Source organism: Pongo pygmaeus, chromosome 5 (assembly GCF_028885625.2).
Source record: "Pongo pygmaeus isolate AG05252 chromosome 5, NHGRI_mPonPyg2-v2.0_pri, whole genome shotgun sequence".
Classification (NCBI taxonomy): Eukaryota; Metazoa; Chordata; class Mammalia; order Primates; family Hominidae; genus Pongo; species Pongo pygmaeus.
The window spans coordinates 155,221,244-155,246,957 of NC_072378.2; the positions used below are offsets into that span (position 1 = coordinate 155,221,244).

The 25,714-nt window shown below is 42.8% G+C and overlaps 1 pseudogene; it reads left to right on the forward strand.

Moving 5' to 3' along the window:
• The window catches only part of LOC129039141 (stathmin-2-like), a 48,083-nt pseudogene that overhangs the window by 9,539 nt on the left and 12,830 nt on the right, over window positions 1–25,714 (forward strand).

Here is a 25,714-nt window from a genome sequence, read left to right on the forward strand (position 1 = left end):
AGAAATATGCTGCATGTGGTATAAAATCCAGGATTTTTTTAAAAGAGGACATTGTTCACAGGAGTATTAAAGTGATCGTTTTATTATACTTCAAAAGTATTTAAGACCTAAAGAAACAGTGTGCCTTCCATTTCAGCTATAAAAAGTCCAAAAGGAGAAACATGCCACACCTGCTTTTTTTTTTTTTTTTTTTGAGACTGAGTCTCGCTCTGTCACCCAGGCTGGAGTGTAGTGGCGCGATCTCGGCTCACTGCAACCTCTACCTCCCGGGTTCAAGTGATTCTCCTGCCTCAGCCTCCTGAGTAGCTGGGATTACAGGCACCTGCCACCATACCGGGCTAATTTTCGTATTTATAATAGAGACGGGGTTTCACCATGTTGGTCAGGCTAGTCTTGAACTCCTGACCCTGATCCGCCCACCTCGGCCCCTCAAAGTGCTGGGATTACAGGCATGAGCCACCGCACCTGGCCCACGCCTGCGTTTCTAAAACAGCACATCCATGGCCAGACCTCCTACAACCTACACCTTCAGTGATTTTCTGCCCCCAAGGACAGGGTGGGGAGGTCATAAATTTACCCACTATTTCCCAAAATATTTGATATTTCACAGATTAAATGGTTTATGGTCCCAAAAGTTTAGGATTAAAACAAAATTCTCATAAAAGAAAGGTATAGGTAAAAGAGGAAGAGGAGATGGAGTGGGAGATACCGCAAATTAGAAGCCCTGGAGTCTGATGCTATTTCTGGTTTTCTTGCAGAATAAACCCCACGGTAACCTACGAGTCTCCTTGTGAGGCTTTACCCAGGACTCGGCAGAAAGAACCAGGACTCTATATCGAGGGTGTCCAGCCCCAAATTCAGTTATATGGAGCTAATAGTAAGTATAAGGTCTGAAAGGAGAGTCATTAAACACCTTCTATACACCAGACACTAAAAATCAAAACTCAGCCAGCAGGGTAGCTCATGCCTGTTATCCCAGCAATTTGGAAAGCGGAGGCAGGAGGATTGCTTGATCCCAGGAGTTGGAGGCTACAGTGAGCCACGATCAAGCCACTGCACTCCAGCCTGGGAGATTGAGTGAGACTCTGTCTCAAAAAATAGTAAAAAATAAATAAAGTAATAAAAATAGGCCGTGTGCTGCAGTGGCTCATGTGCCTGTGTTCCCAACTACTTGGGAGGCTGAAGTGGAAGGATCACTTGAACCTGGGAGGCAGAGGTTACAATGAGCTGTGATTATGCCAATGCACTCCAGCCTGGGTGATGAAGTGAGACCCAGTCTCGAAAAAAAAAAAAAAAAAAAAGTTTTATAAATTAAAAAAATTTATTAAATAAATAAATAAAAACTAGGCTGGGCTCGGTGGCTCACACCTGTAAGTCTAGCACTTTGGGAGGCCGAGGCAGGGGGATCACAAAGTCAAGAGATCGAGACCATCCTGGCCAACATGGTGAAACCTCATCTCTACTAAAAACATAAAAATTAGCTGGGCACGGTGGCGCACACCTGTAGTCCCAGCTACTCAGGAGGATGAGGCAGGAGAATCGCTTAAACCCAGGAGATGGAGGTTGCAGTGAGCTAAGCTGGAGCCACTGCACCCAGCCTTGGGCAATACCAAATGTCTGCTGGCATCATATATAAAATAAGGATTGTTAAGAACCTCATCTCAAAGATAAAGTTCCTGGGGAAGATGGTAGGTTTCCCTTAAAGGCTAGCCTTCCTCTCCCACTTCGCGATGTGATTTCAGGATGCCTTCCTCAAATTTAGATTGTTGGATGTGATTTAGATTGTTGGATGTGAAAAAAACAAGATCATTTTGAAAATATTGTTATAATAATGTAAAATCTGATTATATTCATTTAGTCTCTATTAGAAGACTTGCTACTAATTTGTTCATTTATTTTCCACTCCTGATTATTATTTGGTTCTTCATGCTTTTTTTTTATTGTGGTAAAATATACATAATACAAAACTTTCTATTTTAAATGTACAGTGCAGTGGCATTAAGCATAATCACAAGGCCAGGCGTGGTGGCTCACGCCTGTAATCCCAGTACTATGGGAGGCCGGGGCAGGCATTCAGGAGTTCACTTGAGGTCAAGAGTTCAAGACCAGCTTGACCAACATGGTGACACCCCGTCTCTACTAAAAATACAAAAATTAGCCAGGCATAGTGGTGGGCACCTGTAATCCCAGCTACTCGGGAGGCTTTATTTAAAGCTTAGGAACAGGCAAAACTAACGCAAGGTGATAAGCGTGAGACTAATGGCTCCATCGGTGGAATACTAAATGAGACAGGCAGGGAAGGAGCCCTCTGAGGTCCGGGACATGTTCCAGATTTTGATATTCACACTGGTTAGAAAGGTATATGCATTTACGAAATTTTATTATATGTAAAATTCACACTTAAGATTTGTGCCCCTTTCTCTGTGTAAGTTATACTTCCAATTTAAAAGCAACCACTCAATTCCCTATTTTCTATGTATTAATCACAAACTTTTTTTTTTTTTTTTTGAGACAGGGTCTTGCTCTGTCGCCTAGGGCGAAATGCAGTGTCATGAACACGGCTCACTGCAGCCTCAAACTCCTAGGCTCAAGCTATCCTCCCCCCACCTCAGAATCCTATGTAGCTGAGACCGCAGGCACACACCACCATGCCTGGCTAACTTTTTTCTTTTTTTGTAGAGACTGGGTCTCACCATCTTGCGCAGGCTGGTCTTGAACTTCTGGGCGTAAGTGATCCTCCCACCTGGGCCTCCCAAAATGCTGGGATTACAGGTGTGAGCCACCACGCCCCATCAGCAACATTTTATTGAATGTCAGACATTCTACAGAAAAACTACGGAGGCTCTGGATGATGTTATCTTCTATCAAGAGGCTTCTCCTTATTCTCTGGCAGGCAGCAGGAGTGGGTGTAGATCAATCACCTCAGTACATTCAGTGCATAGAGCTTTGAAGCTGTCTTGCAATCTTTTTAAGATTTAGCCTTCCTCTAAATTGAACACACTCCTAGGAGTTAGCCCTGCAAATGAAGCCTAGTGTGTTTACTAGAACACTTCCTCCTTGGCTCCAAATTTTGACTCCTTACCTCAGTGCCATGAGGCTTCCACTCTGCTTTTCAACCTTTTCTGTTCGATTTCTCCAACTCTAACCTTGTTCAGCTTAAGAATCAGTAAAGGCCCCAAGGAGGAAATGGGTATGTAGCCTTTACTGGGCTTACTTCTCTGCACTCCCTGGAGTTTGTACCCTCAAGTCTCAGCTGTTCTGGCAGCTCCAAAACTCCAATGTTCACCTCCTGTGCCTTGTGAGATTGATGGAAGTTCTACCACTTTGATGCCTCTTAGCATTCACCTTCTAACCAACTTCGAAACCTCTGTTCTTTGCCAAGAACTGGCATTGCCTCAGGGATCAAATTGCAAGCAGAGGGTGAAGCTCATCTCAGTGACCCACCCTTATCTCCAATATTCTTCCCTTGAATCCTTACTGCCTCAGTGCCTTCCAGCAGATGTTTTTGGTATTATATCTGGTTTTTCTAGATTTCCTTGATGGGATCATGGTCCGCTACAAACTATACCCTTCTAGCCAAAATCAGAAATATTTTCATTAAAGTATAAACATTAGGTTGGGCACAGTGGCTCACATCTGTAATCTCACCACTTTGGGAGGCTGAGGCAGGTGAATCACTTGAGCCTAGGAGTTAGAGACCAGCCTGGGCAAGATAATGAAACCCTGTCTCTATAAAAAAATACAAAAATTGGCCAGGCGCGGTGGCTCACGCCTGTAATCCCAGCACTTTGGGAGGCCGAGACGGGTGAATCACTTGAGCCTAGGAATTAGAAACTAGCCTGGGCAACATAATGAAACCCTGTCTCTACAAAAAAATGGAAAAATTAGCTGGGCACACCAGCTACTCAGGAGGCTGAGGTGGGAGGATTCCTTGAGCTCAGGAGGTAAAGGCTGCAGTGAGCTGTGATCACACCACTGCCCTCCAGTCTGGGTGACAGAGTGAGACCCTGTCTCAACAACAACAAAAAGACATTAAAGACATAGTAATGCTTACAGAAGTTATGTTATGTTTTTAACATTGGCATTTCAGAAGTTAAATGCAGATGGCAGCAATTCTGAGGAAGAGAGGAAGCGCTAATAGCCTCATTTTATAAAGTGGCCTGTGATGATTCTAGAAAGAAAAGTAAAAGCAAGTTACTAATATGCTAAATTAGCACAATTCATGGGATGTGATCAAAATTTGCTTTGTTTTATTTTTCCATTGCTCCTTGCAAATATCTTCAGTGATGTTCCACTTCTCCTGCTCCAGATGACGTCTTGGACTAATCTCATGACATTTCTGCTCACTGCCAGGTAATAGACATACCACTGTTATAACTGCCCAACAGGTTGTGGTAGATGCCTAAAACTGTCTCTTTCTTTCATGGCACTTGCAGAGGCTGACCCAGGAGGGTCTCTCTGGGTGAAGTACCTGGGATGTGAGTGGTGCGTCACCTTCAGCTGACCTCTCTCCACTCAACCCTTGGTCCTCTAGCAACTCACTTAACAAGGAGGCTGATTATTTGCATCCATCACATTCCCAGTCTGTCCTCTTAGGCAGGACTTTAAGTGGCTCCAGGGTTCACTCTGCCATGTGGTCCACAAACACTCATGCTCCTATTGAGCGGGCTCTGGAGGAGAATGCAGTTATTCCTGAGCGCAACAGCCACCCTCTCGGATTCCATCATCCAAGCTGCTTCCTGGCTCACCATCTAACCTCTGTTGACCTTCAGACTTGCTAGAATAGGAATTAGATACTAGTCCACTCTGTCCCTCAAATCCCCGGGGATACTTTGGGAGCCTCCCCATTTGGTCCAGGGAAAGTCCATGCTTATTTTGAGGAAATGAGGCAGGCGATCTCTGTCTCAGCCCCTTGGTGGGGTATGTGGATGGGGCTCACAGTCAACCTTCTCCAAAGAAACCTTCCTCGAGCAATGCTCTCATCCTCTCCACTCCAGCGCTTCTATATTCTCCGTGAAGTAGTGGGTAAAGAGGAGCTTGAGAGTCATTAAACCGGATGTTGACTGTTTCCTTTATAATCTGCATACAGGACCTGGCTTCACATCCATTTTGGCATATATCTTATTGGTACCTCAGTCAAAATGAAGAGAGGAAGCATCCTACTTTCCCTACTGTTACGAGTACATTGCTTCAGGTTATGATTACAGCAGATAGAACAACCAAGGGTCTCAAATGCAAATGCAAACCATGGCAGGCAGCTAAACCCATGCATGAAACACACTCTGATGTGAGAAAGACTATTGGACTTGCTTTGTCAATTTTTAATTTTCCCACAGGGGTATGGGGAGATATTTTGTTTGCTATAAGAAAAGAAAGCGGCCAGGCACGGTGGCTCACGCCTGTAATCCCAGCACTTTGGGAGGCCAAGGCGGGTGGATCACGAGGTCAGGAGTTCAAGACCAGCCTGGCCAAGATGGTGAAACCCCATCTCTACTAAAAATACAAAAAATTAGCCGGGCATGGTGGCGGGCACTCGGGAGGCTGAGGCAGAGAATTGCTTGAATCTGGGAGGTGCAGGTTGCAGTGAGCCAAGATCGCACCACTGCACTCCAGCTTTGGCAACAGACCAAGACTCCGTCTCAAAAAAAAAAAAGAAGAGAAAGAGACCAATGATGAGAAATGTCAATTTACACTCAGCCTCAGCACTAAAGAGCAGTAAGGAGTGGGGACATCTGGGGAAACTGGAAATCTGAGTGACCGACAGTCGTTATTCAGCTCAGGTCAACAGCTGCCATAAAAGAATGCAAACCTCATTTAAATATTTGATGATTTTTCAAGAGAAGTAGAAAAATCTATATTTTTATATTTAACTTGATCCTTTAAATGTTGGCTCAAACGTTTTTTCAACAGCATGCAGGCCAAACAACACTACCCATCTATACCCTCTACAAGACAGACACTAAAATAGTGAGCTGAAAACTCATGTATCAGAGCAGAAAGTCAGTAAATATTTCTTTAAATTGATGCCTTTACAAGTAGTGATTTTAGAACAGTAGTTAGACCTGTGAAGAAAACTGAAAGAACAAAAAGCTGAATGAGTTAAAAGTGGTTATCTTTAAGAACAGCATAAGAAAGACTACAGTTTTTATTATTTATACTGTTTTTTGTTGTTTAAATTTTGTTCTTATTACCTTAAGAAAAAAAATTAAAAATAAAAAGGAATCAAAAATCTCTCCACAAAAACCCAACTCCGATTTGACTTCCTTAGCTGGAACATGTATTTCTATCACCAGACAACAGAAACCACTGCATTCCTGCTGCACCAAGGCCATAACAGCAACTCCACCAGCTTTGCAGAAATGATAACTGTGCAAGGGTTCATCAAGTTCTGTGCCCAGCTTCTGCGTCTGTATCCCCCTGTCCCATACTGGGTTGCTCAATATCTTGTTCTTTACACATACCTAATTCTTTCTGGCTCCTCAGAGAGGGCGTTGACCATATCTGAGGGCTTGCAGAGCATGTCCCCAACTCAAGAACAACATGGAGCAGCCTGGAGGCCTCGTCCAGCCCCAGCCAATATCCAGTGACCTCATGGGATTTTATCACTGAGCTTTCTATCGCCTCCCACTGCCCCCGCCTTATTAATCTAACACCATTCTTGTGGCTACATCTCTACTCACAAAACCCTCTGAGACAGCCACAACCACCCCCATTCACACCCCTAGAACACCTTTGTCTCCGTGGGTTCTCCATCCAGATTACACGAGCACAAGTTTGTATCCTCCCTCTTGCAGAACCTCTCCCTGATGCTTGGAACAAGAGTCATTTGTCCTCAACTTTCTTCCAACAAAAAGATGGCCCAGAAAGATGCTCCAGAGATTACTCCTATTCCAGAATGATATAAACTACAAGACTTTTGTTTTAATAAAAATAGCTGGGTTGGGCACTGCGGCTCACGCCTGTAATCCCCACACTTTGGGAGGCCAAGGTGGGTGGATCAGGAGTTGACGTCAGGAGTTCAAGACCAGCCTGGCCAGCACAGTGAAACCTCGTCTCTACTGAAAATACAAAAATTAGCCAGGCATGGTGGTGGGCACCTGTAATCCCAGCTACTTGGGAGGCTGAGACAGGGAGAATTGCTTGAACCTGGGAGACAGAGGCTGCAGTGAGCCGAGATCGCATCACTGCACTCCAGCCTGGGTGACAGAGCGAGACTCCATCTCAAAGAAATAAAATCAAATAGCTAACAGTTGTTGAGTGTTTTACTTCACACTGGGCATTGTTCTAATCTCTGTGATTTAGGTACATTTATCTCCATTTTAAGCCAAGGAAACTGAGGCATAGAAAAGTTAAGTAACCTGCTCAAAGCAAAGACTTAGTAATTGGCAAAGCATTTGTGTTGTTTTTGTTGTTGCTATTGTTGTTGTTGTTTGAGACAGGGTCTCACTCTGTCACCCAGGCTGGAGTACAATGGTGTGATCACGGCTCATTGCAGCCCCAGCCTTCCCGAGCTCAAGCAATTCTCCTACCTCAGCCTCCTAAGTAGCTGGGACGACAAGTGTGCACCACCATGCCTGGCTAATTTTTTTTTTTTTTTTGTACTTTTTGTAGAGTTGGGGTTTCGCCACTTTGCCAGGCTGGCCTCCAACTCCTGAGTTCAAGCAATCCTCTTGCCTTAGCTTCCCAAAGTGTTGAGATTACAAGCATGAGCCATCATGCCTGGCCACAAAGCCTTTGTTTTAACCCTGCTTCGACTCCAGATCCTGTGCTCTTACTACTAAAATTACATAGTATTTCAATATCAAACAGCCCATGAATGCAAAACGATACACCCATAAAATAGGATGTAATCGCCAAAATCTAATTCTATTGCATCTAGAAGATCTTTATCCACAGTGAAAAGAGTTGAACATCATTGACAGGTTTGAATACATTCAATATTTATACTCTTACCTCCCCCCACCATTACAAATTGTCTAAATGGCATTCTAAGCCTTTATGAATTCAATTAAAAAGAAAAATTCCAAGGCCTGCTCGCTAGAGGTCGCTCTCCTAACTATGGGGTCCTGTTAGTCTTATAGAGTAAGACGGCCTAGTAGGCCAAGAAAGTGATGGCAGCAGCCATCAATGTGACCAGCAGATGGCATTAGAGTCCCACAGATCCTGAGATTGAGCCTTAGCTAAACAACTTCACTAGGCATACCACATCTGTCAAGGCAGGTTATGCTAAGCTTATTATTTTCATAAACGTTTAAATATAACGCTATTTGGTTGTCAGGATAGTCCACCCAAAACTCATACACAACTCATCTTCTGGGAAAACAAAATAAGTAAGATATGTTGCTAGAAATAAGGTAATGAAGGAAAAAAATAAGAGGATTGATTGACAGGAATGACAACTCAGACTGGATTTTGAGGCTGTTTCTGGATGGCTTCCACCAAAAACCATAGACCCATCTAAGATCAGGGATACAAGGAGGGCTCATGGCTTCCAGCATTTTCCATTGGCCCTCAGCAAGGTGCTCCCCAAGATCAACAGTCAAGACAGGTGGTCAATATAGACCAGGTTACGTGAGGACTTGGTTATTCTAGAGGAACCCAGAACACAAGTCCATGGCCTTTTCAACCACGTTAGGCGTTGGAGGCCACGTCAGCCCCCACAGATCCACTCTACAACTTTAGAAAGAATTTGTTAGGCACCAGTGGCTTGCTTCAGAGTTCTAGTTCCTGCGCTGTCAGGGAGTCTACAGCAGCCCTATCCACAACTTACCTCCAGGATTTTGCTTAATTTCTGTGGAAAGCGATCTCAACTTCCCAGTTCACACACAGATGCAACCAGCATGAGACATTCCTAGAAATCAACAACCTTTGGTGACTGGTCTATCTCATGCTATTCTAAATACTGCTTGCTCACTTCATAAGTACGACATTCCAAGAGCACAAGGCTATCTGGTAAGGATGAGTATGGAGATAAATATTAACATCTTTTTACTGTGATGATTTGGCTGGAATAATTAAAACTTATATTTCCACTTATGAAGACTCTGCTTTTTGTTTTTTTAATAGAGATGGAGTCTCACCATGTTGCCCAGGCTGGTCTCGAATTTCTGGGATCAGGCAATCCTTCTGCCTCGGTGGTAAGATTACAGGTGTGAGCCACCGTGCTCTACCTGAAGATTCTGTTTTACCCCAAGTAAAACCTACCCCACTTTATCAGCACTGTAGAGACTGTTAATAAGTGACACTTCCCTATAAGAGCCAAGTACTGAGAACAACAGTCACATCTTGAATGATGACCGAGACCAGCAACAAGTACTTCTACTTGTATTTTTACTGACTTCAGTTTAAAAATTTTTACTCATTTTAGTTTTAAAAGTATGTCTTTTTAAAGATATATATATATTTAAAGTATATCTTTTTTAACATATACTTTTATATCTTGAGATGTAAACCGAGAAAGGTGAAAGCACTAAGGAAAACTACTTTTTAGGCAGGCTGGGATACTTAGAATAGACCATTCATAGATGAAAGATTTAAAGGAACCAGAGAGCTCAACCCAAAAGACAGAACACATTTCTGGAATTGTTCGTGCACATCTTCTGAGTGCCTTTGTAGAGGACTTCCCTTCTTGAGCTGTTCTCTCTAACGCCTTGTTCTGTCTATAAATCCTACTCATCATTTAAAGCTTTTTTGTTTGTTGTTGTTGTTGTTTGTTTTGAGACAGGGTCTCGCTTGGACGTCCAGGCTGGAGTGCAGCCGGGCGATCTCAGCTCACTGAAACCTCCGCCTCCCGGGTTCAAGCAATTCTCCTGCCTCAGCCTCCTGAGTAGCTGGGATCACAGGCACACACCACCATGCCCAGCTAGTTTTTCTATTTTTAGTAGAGGTAGGCTCTTGCCATGTTGGCCAGGCTGGTCTTGAACTCCTGGTCTCAAGTGATCCACCTCCCTCGGCCTCCCAAAGTGCTGGGATTACAGGCATGAGCCACCATGCCTGGCCTAAAGTTAAATTTAAATAGTTCCTCCCCTGTAAAATATTCTCCAACCTCCTCAACCATGGTCAGAATCAACAGCTCCAACGTCTCACCCCTCAGCATGTTTTACAAATTGCCATAGTTTGTAAAAATCTATTCCATGGTAATAAAAGCAAACAAACTGCCATTATTAAAGAGTTTATCAATTAAGTCATTATCAGGCAGGTGACTTGAGGCGGTGGGCATAGGGGTTAAGAATACAGGCTCCAGCAGCAGACCATGGCGTTAATTCTTGGTTTTCTCACATACTAGCTGTGTGGTCTCGGGTATGTCATTAAACTTGACCCTGCCTTGTGTACTCATCCATAAAATGGAGGCAACAGGTCCAGGCGTGGTGGCTCAGGCCTGTAATCCCAGCACCTTGGGAGGCTGAGGCTGGAGGACCACTTGAGCCCAGGAGTTCAAGACCAGCTTGGGCAACATAGTGAGACCATGTCTCCACAAAAATGTTTAAAAATTAGCCAGGCGTGGTGGTGTATGACTGTGGTCCCAGCTACCCGAGAGGCTGAGGCCGGAGGATTGCTTGAGCCTGGGAGGTCGAGGCTGCAGCAAGCTGTGATCGTACCACTGCACTCCAGCCTGGGTGACAGAGTGATCCTGTCTCACAAAAAAAGAAAAGAAAAGGAAGTAACAATATTATCTTATTGGATTGTTGGGATGATTAAATAATATAAAATATGACAACAGAACAGTGCCTGGCATAAAACAGTCCTCCATAAAATGTTAACTTTGTATTAGTTTACCTACTAGATAGATTGTTCCTCACTGTGTATCAGAATCACTGGGGAGATTTAAAAACAAACAAACAAACAAAAACTGATGTGTAGGCCCTACCCAAGACCTATTTTAAAAGATTGTTGAGGCTGGGTGCAGTGGCTCACACCTGTTATCCCAGCACTTTGGGAAGCCAAAGCAGGTGGATCACCTGCAGTCAGAAGTACAAGACCAGCCTGACCAATATGGTGAAACCCCATCTCTACCAAAACTACAAAAATTAGCCGGGTGTGGTGGCATATGCCTGTAGTTCCAGCTATTCGGGAGGCTGAGACAGGAGAATTGCTTGAACCCAGGAGGCGGAGGTTGCAGTGAGCTGAGATCGCGCCACTGCACTCCAGCGTGGGTGACAGAGCGAGACTCCGTCTCAAATTAAAAAAAAAAAAAGGCTGTTGAGGTGGCTTCAGGTATTCGTGTTTCAAATCTCCCATGGTAAGTAGCAGGCTCCAGGGTTGGGGACCACCATGTTGGATTGTGACCCCTTTGACAACAGGAACTAATCGTCTCTGCATCCCCGGCACGTGAGTTACTGTCTCAGACATGTGTGAATTTAGTAACATCTGTTGCATGGAACAGAGGATCTGAGAAGATCTGGAAGGATGTAAAATCCAAGTGTATCCTCAAAGCGCGTCCTAAGACCCAGCTATGGCTTTAGACGTAACTATTTCCCATCATTATACCTCTGTGCCTCAGAGAGGAGGCTTACCTGAGTACCGTTAAGGACACTTGGGGACTAAAGGGTGGGAGAAGAACATTGGTCAACTGCAAAATTTTTCACGGAAATGCAGAATTCATACTGATAGTGTCAGAGGTATTTGAACCAGAGCAAATCCATCTTGAATAGGGGCTGGGTAAAATGAGGCTGAGACCTACTGGGCTGCATTCCCAGATGGTTAGGCATCCTAAGTCACAGGATGAGATAGGAAGTCAGCACAAGATACAGGTCATAAAGACCTTGCTGATAAAACAGATTGCAGTAAAGAAACCGGCCAAATACCACTAAAACCAAGATGGCGATGAGAGTGACCTCTGGTCGTCCTCATTGCTATACTCCCACCAGCGCCATGACAGTTTACAAATGCCATGGCAACGTCAGGAAGTTACCCTATATGGTCCATAAAGAAGAGGCATGAAAAATCCACCCCTTGTTTAGCATATCATCAAGAAATAACTGCCGGGCGCGGTGGCTCACGCCTGTAATGCCAGCACTTTGGGAGGCCAAGGTGGGCAGATCATGAGGTCAGGAGTTCAAGACCAGCCTGGCCAACATGGTGAAACCCCATCTCTACTACAAATACAAAAATTAGCTGGGCGTGGTGGCACGTGCCTGTAGTCCCAGCTACTCAGGAGCCTGAGACAGCTTGAACCCGGGAGGCAGAGGTTGCCGTGAGCTGAGATTGCACCACTGACTCCAGCCTGAGCAACAGAGCAAGACTCTGTCTCAACAAAAAAAAAAAAAAAAAAAGAAAGAAAGAAAAAAAAAGAAATAACTATAAAAATGGGCAACCAGCAGCCTTTGGGGCTGCTCTGTCTATGGAGTAGCCATTCTTGATTCCTTCACTTTCCTAATAAACTTGCTTTCTCTTTACTCTGCAGACTCACCCTGAATCTTTTATTGTGTTAGATCCAAGAACCCTCTCTTGGGGTCTGGATCAGGACCCCTTTCCTGTAACAACAGAACAGCAAAAATTATAAAGTGAAGCTAAAACCTCATTGGGGGGATTGAGAAAATACCTTCAATTCCTGTTTGATAGCACTGTCCAGTCTCAAACACTGTTCACCAGAAATCTCCTGAGTCCTGTCAGCATTGGCATTTCTCTGAAGATGCGAAATTTGCTACGCCAAGGCACACGGTGCCTAATAAAACCTAACTAGCTTGACGGAAAAATGTTGAACCATCAAAGACCTCTGAAGGATAAAGGACACGGATTTTAGAAGTTGGAAACAAAGTAACCAGGAATTTTCCCACAAGGGTCTAGAGGCTGTTAGAACTATGAGAGAGCATAGGAGAATTTTTATATTACTTTAGAAAGGCTGGTTGTTGTGAAGTGTGCAAAAAGAAAATAGAAAGGTTTGGATTCCTGAAATTAGAAGCTATTCTTTTTGTGTGTGTCTCTTTTGCAATGTAAAGCACAAACAGTGAAGGGGACAACATTTTGAAGCACTTTGTTTCATTTTGTTTTATTAAGACATAGTCTCACTCTGTCGCCCAGGCTGGAGTGCAATGGTGCGATCTCGGCCCACTGCAGCCTCCGCCTCCCGGGTTCAAGTAATTCTCCCACCTCAGCCTCCCAAGTAGCTGGGACTACCGTTGTGCACCACCACGGTTGGCTAATTTTTTTGTGTATTTTTTTGGTAGAGACAGGTTTCACCATGTTGGCCAAGCTGGTCTTGAACTCCTGACTTCAAGTGATCCACCCGCCTCAGCCTCCCAAAGTGCTGGGATTACAGGCGTGAGCCACCACACTCAGCCAACACTTCGTTATTCTTGAGTGTTCTTTCACCTTGCCATCCCAATTCAATAGAGCTCAGTTTTTTGTTTTTTGTTTCTTTTGAGACAGAATCTCACTCTGTTGTCCAGGCTGGAGTGCAGCAGGACGATCTCGGCTCATTGCAACCTCTGCCTCAGTCTCCGAGTAGCTGGGATTACAGGCGCACACCACCATGCCCGGCTAATTTTTGTATTTTTAGTAGAGATGGGGTTTCGCCGTATTGGCCAGGCTGGTCTAGAACTCCTGACCTCAGGTGATCTGCGTCGGCCTCCCAAAGTGCCGGAACTACAGGCATGTGCCACCATGCCTGGCTATTTAAAAAAATTTTTGTACAGACAAGGTCTTGCTATGTTGCCCAGGCTGGTCTCAAACTCCTGGGCTCAAGCAATCCTCCCACCTCAGCCTCCCAAAGTTCTGGGATTACAGGTGTAAGCCACTGCACCCAGCCAGCTATGACTATTTGAACCTTATCCCAAGATCATATCACTACCCTTAGGACCAATCCTGTCCTTCAGTAGGATCTATTAAAGCATGTTAGGTAGTCTTAACAGTATAGAACTCAATGGAGTCTTCCTTAACTTGCTACCGCTCTCACCTTATGCCCATTTCAATATTTATACATTTACCTTTTTTCTGAGACAGTTTTTTTCCTACAACATACATGGTATGACATACATAGAGAAAAGTGCACAAATCGTAAATGCTCAGTCTATTGTCTCAAAGTGAACAGCCTCAATCACCATCACCTGCTTAAGACATAGAACACAGACAGCACCCCAGAAGCCTTCTCTGTGCTCCCCACCAATCATGCTATGCTCCCTTCCTCCAAACGTTCTACTATTCCGTTTTCTATTATCTGTTTCTGAGTTTTATTTACAGAGAATCATATGGTACGTGTTATCTCATGCCTGGCATTTATGCTATGCATCGTGTTTGGGCGATCCAACCTAGTTTTGCATATAGCAGTAGTTGACTCTTTTCATTGTATAGAGATCCAAGGTACAAATATATTGCAATTTGTTTACTGGTTCTACTGGTGATGTGTATTTGTCCCTAGATTTTGGTTCTTGTGAGTAATGCTGTTCTGAACATTCTCAGGGGTCCCCAGCACCCAGGCTGCAGACTGGTACCCGTCTGTGTCCTGTTAGAAACTGGGTTTCACAGCCAGGCACGGTGGCTCACGCCTGTAATCCCAACACTTTGGGAGGCCGAGGCAGGTGGATCACGAGATCAGGAGTTCGAGACCAGCCTGGCCAACATAGTGAAAACCCGTCTCTACTAAAAATTAAAAAATCAGCCAGGCGTAGTGGCACATGCCTGTAATCCCAGCTACTCGGGAGGCTAAGGCAAAAGAATCACTTGAACCTGGGAGGCAGAAGTTGTGGTGAGCTGAGATAGTGACACTGCACTCCAGCCTGGGCAACAGGGCGAGACTCCATCTTAAAAGAAAAAAAGAAAAGAAAAGAAAAGAAACCAGGCTTCACAGGAGGAGTTGAGTGGCAGGCACATGAGCATTACTGCCTGAGCTTGGCCTCCTGTCAGATCAGCGGAGGCATTCGATTCTCTCTTACAGGAGCGTGAACCCTATTGTGAACTGCGAGGGATCTAGGTTGCATGCTCCTTATAAGAATGATGACCTGAGGTGGAACAGTTTTATCCCGAACCCATCCCCTGCCACACTGCCTCCCAGGTCCATGGAAAAATTGTCTTCCACTAAACTGGTCCCTGGTGCTAAAAAGGTTGGGGACCGCTGTCATATATGTCTTTTGTATATGTGAGCATGCGTTTCCGTTAGATACATACGTAGAGGGAGTTAAGCTGTTGGGTCGTGGCATTATCAACTTCCGCAGATAATGCCTAAGTTTCCCGATATAGTTCTACCAGTTTATGCTCACAGTGTATAAGATTTCTCATTTCTTCTTGTCCTTACCCAGAATGGTATTGTTTACTTTTTAAACTTTGTTCCTTGGGCATGTTGTGGTATCTCATTGCCATTATAATTTGCATTATAATTTGACTAATGAATTTGGACCCCCTTTCAAATGTTTATTGGTCGTTATCATTCAAGTCTCTTGGTCACTTTCTATGAGGTTGTCTAGTTTGTAGAGGTTCTTTGTATATTATAAATACAAGTATTTACTCGATTACACCAATTGCAAACACCCTCTCCTACTGCTTGGTTTGCCTTTTCATAACTTTAATTGTGTTTTGTTGAAAAACAGAAAGTTAATGAAGTACAGTTTCTCAATTTTGCTTTCAGTTTGTCCTTATTTTTGCCCTCAGTCTCCTCTCCAATATTTGTTTTTATTTATTTTTTATTTAACAATTTCTCAATTACTTTCTTTGAGAGTGCCTTCTACGTCCTGTTTAAGAGATATTTCCACATTCCAAAGTTATGAATACTTTTCTATTTTATCTTCCAGGAGCTTTACTGCTTTCTCTTTCATAAATTATAACTCATCTGGAATTGGTTTTTTTTAATGGTGGGAAGTATGGGAGGTATAGGAAAAGTTTTATTTTTCCATATGGCTTTACAACTGACCTCGCATCACTTATTGAAAGGACTGAGCTTTCCTTACTGCTGTGTGTGTGTATGTAAGCATGTGTTTGAAGACTACTAGTGTAAATGAAAATATCAATACTTCATATCAATACTTCGTGAGTTGATTATTATAAGTGGTCACAAATAGATTCAAATACATTTGAATTTTTATTTGCTCAGTTACAATTGAGTTATAGCCCGTAAGAAAAGCAGAGAAAAAAGAAGGGCAGATAAGGTTAAGACAATTAGAAATGGAAAAAGAAGGTTGAACCACATATAAAAGGGATCTCAGAGACAAGGAAATGAGTCAGAGCCTCCGAGATTTGCTCACAGAAAAAATAAAAAAGAGAAAATATAGTATAATTAAACCTAGCTCATGGCCACAGGAAGGAGTTGAGAAGTTTGAACACACCCAGATCTCAAGAGTGGCGAGGTGTGTGGTTGTTATTTAAGTACAATTTAAACCTGAGACTGAATGAAGAGCCCATACATTACTAGTAGAGACTGGACAGAGGCCTCCCCAAGCAGTAAATTACTAAAGCAAGTGAGGACAGTGACATTCAATGAGGATATATTTAAAAAAAAACAGATTGATTACTGTGTAAATGTATCAACGTGCCCTCTACCCCCTACTCTAAAATTCCTCCCCGTATTAACTACAGGGAAATCATAGTCATCAATTTAGATTCTGGTAGCTCGTACTTAAGTGGAAGGCAAAAAGGCATTGAAGAGTGAAAGTAGAAAGAGTTTCACTTGATACATCTTTTTCACTTTCAAAAAAGAAAGTGTCAGTTTCTGTCTCTGGCTGGCGATTGCGGAAAGAGAATGAAAAACCTTATAACAAGGCACACATGGGGATGGGAAAGGGAGGGACTTTATTTCATAGCCGATAACAGCCACAAGCATCATATACTAGTCTACTTCAGTTTATTAGCAATAGTTCTTTTTTTTTTTTTTTTTTTGAGACGGAGTCTTGCACTGTCACCCAGGCTGGAGTGCAGTGGCACTGTCTTGGCTCACTGCAACCTCCGTCTCCTGGGTTCAAGCAATTCTCCTGCCTCAGCCTCCCAAGTAGCTGGGATTACAGGTGTGCACCACCACAGCCAGCTAATTTTTATATTTTTAGTAGCGAAGGGTTTTTGCCATGTTGACTAGGCTGGTCTCGAACTCCTGACCTCAGGTGATCCGCCTGCCTCAGCCTCCCAAAGGGCTGAAATTACAGGCGTGAGCCACCATGCCTGGTCAGGAATAATTCTTTAGGTCATTTTTAGACACCTGATTTACTCAATTTACTCACTAAGACCAGTTGGTGGTCATATATAGAGCTTTAAGATGAGGGGGAAACATCCCCTTTAAGATGAAAAAAAACATCTATTATTCCTTACATTAACTTAAGCATCATCCACTGTACCTGATATCTGCAAATTTTGAGTCTCTCCAAAGTACTGCAGAGTGGATTGGCTCTCTCTTACAGTACCCCTATTGCCCAGGCTGGAGTACAGTGGTGTCATCTCAGCTCACTGCAGCCTCCATCTCCTGGGCTCAAGCAATCCTCCCACCTCAGCCTCCCAAGTAGCTGGGACTACAGGCCTACGCTACCACACCCAGCTGGTTATTTTTTATTTTTTCTAGATGCAGTATCTCATTATGTTGTCCAGGCTGGTCTCAAATTCCTGGCCTCAAGTGATCCTCCCACCTCAGTCTCCCAAAGTGCTGGGATTATAGGCATGAGCCACCATGCCTCATCTCTTTTTTTAATATGGAAGATATGACAGAGGCTCTGAATTAGTAGAAGATTTATTGATCACTGTTGATTGTCTGATTTGCACTCATTCACTATATATTTACCACCGACTCCTTACCATATAGCAAGGACAACTGCTCAAAGCACTGAAAAGCATGAGACTGGAGGGGCGCAATGGCTCACACCTGTAATCCCAGCACTTTGGGAGGTCACAAGGGCAGATTGCCTGAGGCCAGGAGTTTGAGACAAGCCTGGGCAACATAGTGAGACTCCTGTTAATACAAAAAAATCTAAAAAATTAGCTGGGCACGGTGGGATGCTGGAATTAATACAAAAAATTTAAAAAATTAGCTGGTCACACTGGTAGTCCCAGCTACTTAGGAGGCTGAGATGGAAGATCTCTTGAATCCAGGAGGTTGATGCTGCAGTGACCTATGGTCATGCCACTGCACTCTAGCCTGGGTGACAGAGACTCTGACTTAAAAAAAAAAAAAAGTGAGACCCCTCCAAAAGTTCTCATATTCTTTTTTCTTTCTTTTTTTTTTTTTTTTGAGACAGTCTCGCTCTGTCGACCAGGCTGGAGCACAGTGACACGATCTCAGCTCACTGCAACCTCTGTCTCCCATGTTCAAGCAATTCTCCTGCCTCAGCCTCCGTAGTAGCTGGGATTACAGGTGCGCACCACCATGCCCAGCTAATTTTTGTATTTTCAGTAGAGACAGGGTTTTGCCATGTTGGCCAGGCTGGTCTCAAACTCTTGACCTCAGGTGATTCACCTGCCTCAGCCTCCCAAAGTGCTGGGATTATAGGCGTGAGCCACCACGCCCAGCCAATTCTCATATTCTTGACCTGAAATTGTTTACAGTCTAATGGTGAAGGGGAGAGATAAACAGATACAGGTACTACATGAGATACCATGACACCATGGAAAGAGGGAACTCAAGTTTATCTTGAGACAGCGAAATAATTATAGAAGCAGTGATGTTTTCACCTCAAATTAGAAGAGTCGGAGTTTGGAACCTATACAAGTTGGGTAAACAGCATGTAAAAAACACGGTGTTCAGAGAGCATGGTACCATTGAGAACTTACAAGTGGCTTGATATTTCTGGAGCATGAAGTGTCACAAGAAAATAATTATAAGTTGGCACCACATGCAGCAAATGCAAATTAGTGTGACATGGACAGTTGCTGTGACAGAAGTTATTTTATAAAGAAGGTTGTTACCAACCTGCAAAAACACTTTAAAAATGGTACAGAAAACTTAGTGTTTTCTTCTAAGCCAAATTCATATTTCAGCCTCTTTGAACTCTGGTTAGATTGTCTCTCAGTTTCTTTTAATAAATTACCTTGGTTGGGTTTTCTTCCTTTAGAAATGGTGTTTTCTCCCTTTAGAAATGGTGTTTTCTCCTTCCCTTAGGAAATAGGTGGAAGGTCAAACTAACTTCTCACACACTCCATCCTTTGTCAGACAGTCATGGCTATGTTTTTATAAAACTCTAAATGGCCATTTATTACTTTGATCAGATTAATAGATTGTAGGGTAGTAAAACAGATCATTCCATTCGATTTCAAGTGGAAATATAAGAGTTATTCACTCCTTTCGCATTTTAAGAAACCAGAGGTAGCCTCGGTTTTCTCATTATCTTCTATGCATTCTGGAGATTAACAGATTCGCTAAAAGACACTCAAGAGTAAAAACTTTCAAGATCAAATGAGTTGCTGGTAGAACTGAAATTGAAGAAGACATTTTAGCATTAAATCAAGGTCTCATCCACTGAACTTCTTAAAAAATCAAAATTGATAATGGAATTTAAGATATTGGGCTCCTGTTTCATAGATCTCACTTTTTCATTTCCTATTATTGCCTTACTTAAATATTCATGAAGGATTTTTTTTTCTTGAATTGGTTCCAATACCAGTGTTTAAATATAGAAGCTCTTGGAAGAGTAAGCATTTAACCAGAATTTACTCCTAAACAATCCTTCATCCCCATTTTCACTTGTAACATTGAAGTTGTTAATTTACTTTTCTATTACTTTCCTAACCAAATAAACAAGAGCATCTTAAACTAAAAAGCTTTTGTTCTTCATAAATATTTCTATTAGGGACCAACATTGCAAATAGCATTTTTTGAAAAGATTTGTCTAAGCAAAATTTTTACCAGGTGATCCATATATGTAGTAGGAATTTGTAAAGCATCTACTATCAGCATAATGTTAGGCATGAAGTAGCAAACAGAATAAATATAAATATAGTCCCCATACTTGAGGAACATATTATCTTAATGAGGAGGAATATAGGGGAAACAGGCAAGTAATAATATAAGGCTATCAGTGATACATGACAAAGGAGAGTTCATTAAGTCTGTTTGCTACACTTTCCTATCAAAAGTAGGCCCTGGAGGAGATTCCTAGACTCCTCTAGAGAGTTTATGGATGAGATCTGGGAAGGAGCCAGGAATCTGAATTTATAAGAGCCAGGTGCTATTATTAAGATAAAAGCAAAAGCAAAATGAGCTGGTTTGCCCAAGGTGTGTTTCATTAAAGAAATGACCGACCAGCTGAACCTAATACCATGAAAAGGATTTAATTAGGTTTGAGAGGCAAAAGGAAGTGGTGTGTGTGCATTTTAAAAAGAGGAAAGCTAGATGATGTGTTTGGCTGGAGCTGTAGGATTCATCTTAGACATAGCAAGAGTTAAAAGTGAAACAAAATTTAATCAAGCATTTATTCAGGCCAAGAACATTTTTATTTTGTAGACAGGGCAAAGGTATTTGAGTCGAGGAATGAAGGGATGAGATCAGCTTTTTAGCAACATTAATCAAGCAGAGGCATTTAGGATACATGTATCATGAAAACCAGGAGGCCAAGGCTACTCATTCATTTATTCATGCATCCATGCATGCATTCATTCATTCACTTAGCAAGTATATATTGAGCACTCAAATTCTCGGAAATGCCTTGTGCTAAGTAAGAAGAATGCACAGTTGTAAGCACCAACGGCCAGAAGAACTGTAACGCCAATTTTGTGAGTTATCTATGTTTAATCTTTTTTGTTACCTAAAATTTCTTCTTGTAGCTTGACTTAATTTAGGACTATCCTAGCAGCTTTCAGTTCTGTATTTATGCTAATTTGCCTAGCTATTTGGAGTCACTGCATTTGCAATTAAAATGTTCTATGTAATTGTTAGAAAACTATTCTGTAAGTGAGATGAAAAACAATTTTGTTCTCTCCAAACTATGCTAACAAGGCCAAGAGCAGTGGCTTACGCCTGTAATCTCAGCACTTTGGGAGGCCGAGGAGGGTGGATCGCCCGAGGTCAAAAGTTCGAGGCCAGCCTGACCAACGTGGTGAAATCCCATCTCTACTAAAAATACAAAAATTAGCTGGGCATGGTGGTGGGAGCCTGTAATCTCAGCTACTCGGGAGGCTGAGGCAGGAGAATCGCTTGAACCCAGGAGGCAGAAGTTGCAATGAGCCGAGATCATTGCCACTGCACTCCAGCCTGGGCAACAGAACAAGACTTCATCTCAAAAACTAACAAACAAACAAACAATACACACACACACACACACACACACACTAACAAGACTCTAGAGAAAAAACTAAAAAGACTAAGGCCATATGAATAGATAACTAGATCTTGAAATAAAATAGTTAAGGAAATTGGCTTCATATTAATGCCTATGTCAGTACTGAGAGGAATCAATCGGTATACTTAATAATAAATACTGAAAAATATTTAAGTTTAGTAGTATGGTTAATCATATCCTGATTGGAGGCTTGATCCCTGGGGTGGTGCTTGGTATGCATCATATATTTCACTGCAGAACTTTGAACTCTTAATAAAAGGACGCACAGCCAGATACTAAACTATTATCTGTGTAGGAGTTGTTGCAAGTAGAACACATTCCAGCTTGTAAAAACTAGTACATTTCCCCACTTTCCTTAAATCTCTTTCTGAGAACCTCATCTCACCAGATGATAAGAAATTTAATCTGAATTGTCGGCTGGGCGCAGTGGCTCATGCCTGTAATCCCAGCACTTTGGGAGGCTGAGGCGGGCGGATCACCTGAGGATGGGAGTTTGAGACCAGCCTGACCAACATGGAGAAACCTGTCTCTACTAAAAATACAGAATTAGCTGGGTGTGGTGGCTCATGCCTGTAATCCCAGCTACTCGGGAGCCTGAGTTAGGAGAATCGCTTGAACCTGAGAGGCAGAGGTTGTGGTGAGCCAGAATCATGCCATTGCACTCCAGCCTGGGCAACAAGAGCAAAACTCGGTCTCAAAAAAAAAAAAAAGAAAGAAAGAAATTTAATCTGAATTGTCATCATGCTAAATATCAAAAAACATTAGACCCATATATGTAACAGGGGTCACAAATTAGGGCCCATCAGCTTAGGTTTAATTCCTGGGTGTGTTTTATTGGCCCACAAAGTACATATTGCAAATAAACAGAATTTATTAACTACTAAAAAGTTTGTAAGTAGTTGCTAGAATTACTATGGGAAGCTTTCACATAAAACTTATTTGAAGCTTCTATTAGAAAATCAGAAGATCTGGCACTATTTGGCCTGTGCTGATTTGTTGTTGTTGTTGTTATTGAGACAATTTCACTCTGTTGCCCAGGCTGGAGTGCAGTGGCATGATCTCGGCTCACTGCAACCTCCACCTCTGGGGTTCATGTGATTCTCATGCTTCAGCCTCCCAAGTAACTGGGATTACAGGCGCCCACCACCACACCCAGCTAATTTTTTTTTTTTTTTAATGAAGTCTCGCTCTGTTGCCCAGGCTAGAGTACAGTGGCACAATCTCAGCTCACTGCAACCTCCTCCTCCAAGGTTCAAGCAATTCTCCTGCCTCAGCCTCCTGAGTAGCTGGGACTACAGGGGTGCACCACCACACCCAGCTAATTTTTTTGTATTTTTAGTAGAGATGGGGTTTCACCACATTGGCCAGGCTGGTCTCAAACTCCTGACCTCGTGATCCGCCCGCCTCGGCCTCCCAAAGTGCTGGAATTACAGGCGTGAGCCACCACACCTGGCCCTAATTTTTGTATTTTTAGTAGAGATAGGGTTTTACCATGTTGGCCAGGCTGGTCTCAAACTCCTGACCTCAAGTGATCCGCCTGCCTCGGCCTCCCAAAGTGCTGGAATTACAGGCATGAGCCACCACACCTGGCGCTAATTTTTGTATTTTTAGTAGAGACAGGGTTTTACCATGTTAGCCAGGCTGGTCTCAAACTCCTGACCTCAAGTGATCCATCTGCTCACCTTGGCCTCCCAAAGTGCTGGGATTACAGGCATGAGCCACCATGCCCAACCAGGCCCACACTGATTCTTAGCAGCAACTGGCTTGAGCTGAATAGCCTCTGTCCCTTTTGAAGGGGTATCTTCTTATAGCTTGCCACAGTCCCCAACCTTATTTATAATCTTAAACCTAAGTGTTTCAGCCAGTGATTTGGTCCTTGTCCCTGTAGGCATTTGATTTTTGCCACTCCAACCCAAGGGTTTTGAGGGAGAAACGTGACCAGAGCTCAGTAACCCAACAGGCCAACTAGGCATGTGTCTAAGGGGCCCTGAAAACAGGGCCATCAAACCACGGAGATTGTTTTTGAAATCTATATGTTGTTAAAACATTGAAGTAACCAGGAGAAATGCCAGCACTGTACTAGATTGTCTAACATCTATTTTACAGTGTGGAGGTTTTTATGTTTTTAATTAAATGGGGAGGGGGCACATGGTTTTTCAGTGCTAAAGACTAGGAAGATCATTATCTGGACCCTAAATTGAAACCCAAGGAGGTTTTTCACCCCCAACTTTTCAGCTATGTCAAGAGTCAAAAATTATAGGATCTGTAGTTAAGATTATTTGGAACCATTTGTCAGAAGTCACAAATAATGGCCGGGCACAGTGGCTCACGCCTGTAATCCCAACACTTTGGGATGCCGAGGCAGGTGGATCACCTGAGGTCAGGAGTTCGAGGCCAGCCTGGCCAATGTGGTGAAACCCCATCTCTACTAAAAATAAAAAAAAAATTAGCCAGTCATGGTGGCCCAAGCCTGTAATCCCAGCTACTTGGGAAGCTAAGGAAGGAGAATTGCTTGAACCCGGGAGGCGGAGGTGGCAGTGAGCCGAGATCACACCATTGCACTCTGGCCTAGGTGACAGTAAGACTCTGTCTTTAAAAAAAATAAAAAGTAGTGGGTAGCCAATGAACTCCCATCTTGTATGGTAAGGATATAAAAATACCCAAGGGTAAATAAGAGGACACTCCTAATTTTGCTCTTAATTGACTAAGGTCAAAGTGGAATAATGCATAATATTATTACATACATAATACTCCAGCCTGGGCCACAAAGTGAGACTCCATCTCAAAAAAAAAAATTAAAAATAAATAAAATAAAATGGAATACATAAGAAACACACAAATCCACACCAAATTCCTTTAATGTCAGCCTGTAGTTCTTACCTTCCTCATACTTTAGTAAGTCGTAAAGTTGTTTTCTGCTACATGCTCAGACAAGATAGACTTAAGGGCTCAATAATAAGTTGTAAGCACTGCAACAAGCTGACATACACAAAAATATAAACTTCAAGTTTTTTATAAAACAAAGAAAATACTAAAGATTATTCTCAAAATGAGATTAAATAATATTAAGAGTAATTTAAGAATTATCTGAATTAATTTCAGATTATATTAGAACAAGAAAACAAGGGGCAAGGAGGGAGGGGAGAGAAGATTGAACAATGTGTGGTCAAAAACTAGAGGGATTAAAAAGACTTTGTCACATTGTTGATGCCAACCATTACAGAAGTATAGGTTAAATTTTGCTTTTGAAAAAATTAATAGTCAGTACTAGTAAATTTCAAAACGATAGAGTAATATATTACAATAACTGCTAAAAAAAATTGATCATGAACTATTTGCCAATCATTGTTCAAAGGACCTCACTCTGTCACCCAGACTGGAGTGCAGTAATGGTATCATAGCTCACTACAGCCTCAAACTCCTGGGCTCAAGAGATCATCCCACCTCAGCCTCCCGAGTAATTGGGACTACAGACATATATCACTATGCCTCACTAATTTTTTGTCTTTTTTTTTGAGATGGAGTCTCACTCTGTCACCCAGGCTGGAGTGCAGTGGCGCGAATTCGGCTCACTGCAAGCTCCGCCTCCCAAGTTCACGCCATTCTCCTGCCTCAGCCTCCCGAGTAGCTGACTGGGTCTTACTATGTTGCACAGGCTGGTCGGGAACTCCGGGCCTCAAGCATATCCTCCTTCCTTAGTCTCCTAAAGTGTTGGGATTACAAGGGTGAGCCTCACCACGCCTGGCCTATTTTCCCATTTTCACAGATGATGAAACTTCAACTTAAAGAGTGTGTGGCACATATACAAATTGATACGGCAAATTATGTGGGGAACAGAAATTAAAAGGCAGGCCTGTCTGATTCCAGACCATGAACTCTTAATGGTTATATCTTACTCCCTATCAAAACATTCGTGAGGATACTGCAAAGAAAATATAATTCATGGCTGGGCATGGTGGCTCCTGCCTCTAATCCCAGCACTTTGGGAGGCCAAGGCAGGGGGATCACCTGAGGTCAGGAGTTTGAGACCAGTCTGGCCAACATGGCAAAACTCCATCTCTACTAAAAATACAGAAATTAGCCAGGCGTGGTGGTGGGCGCCTGTAATCCCAGCTACTGGGGAGGCTGAGACAGGAGAATCTCTTGAACCCAGGAGGTGGAGGTTGCAGTGTGCTGAGATCGCACCACTGCACTCCAGCCTGGGTGACAGAGTGAGACTCCATCTCAATAAAAGAAAATATAATTCATGTACAAAATAATAGAAAACAGAACAAAATTACAAAAGGAAGAGAGATATAATTTATTTTAATTAATATAGTTGAGTGGAATTTCCATGTTAAGAAAATGTCATATTAGGTTCTAAAACAGTCTAAATGCTATTTTTTAATAAACACAAAAAATGATAATGTGGGCTGGGCATGGTGGCTCATGCCTATAATCCCAGCACGTTGGGAGGCCAAGGCAGGCAGATCGCTTGAGTCTAGGAGTTCAAGACCAGCCTGAAGAGCATGGCAAAACCCCGTCTCTACTAAAAA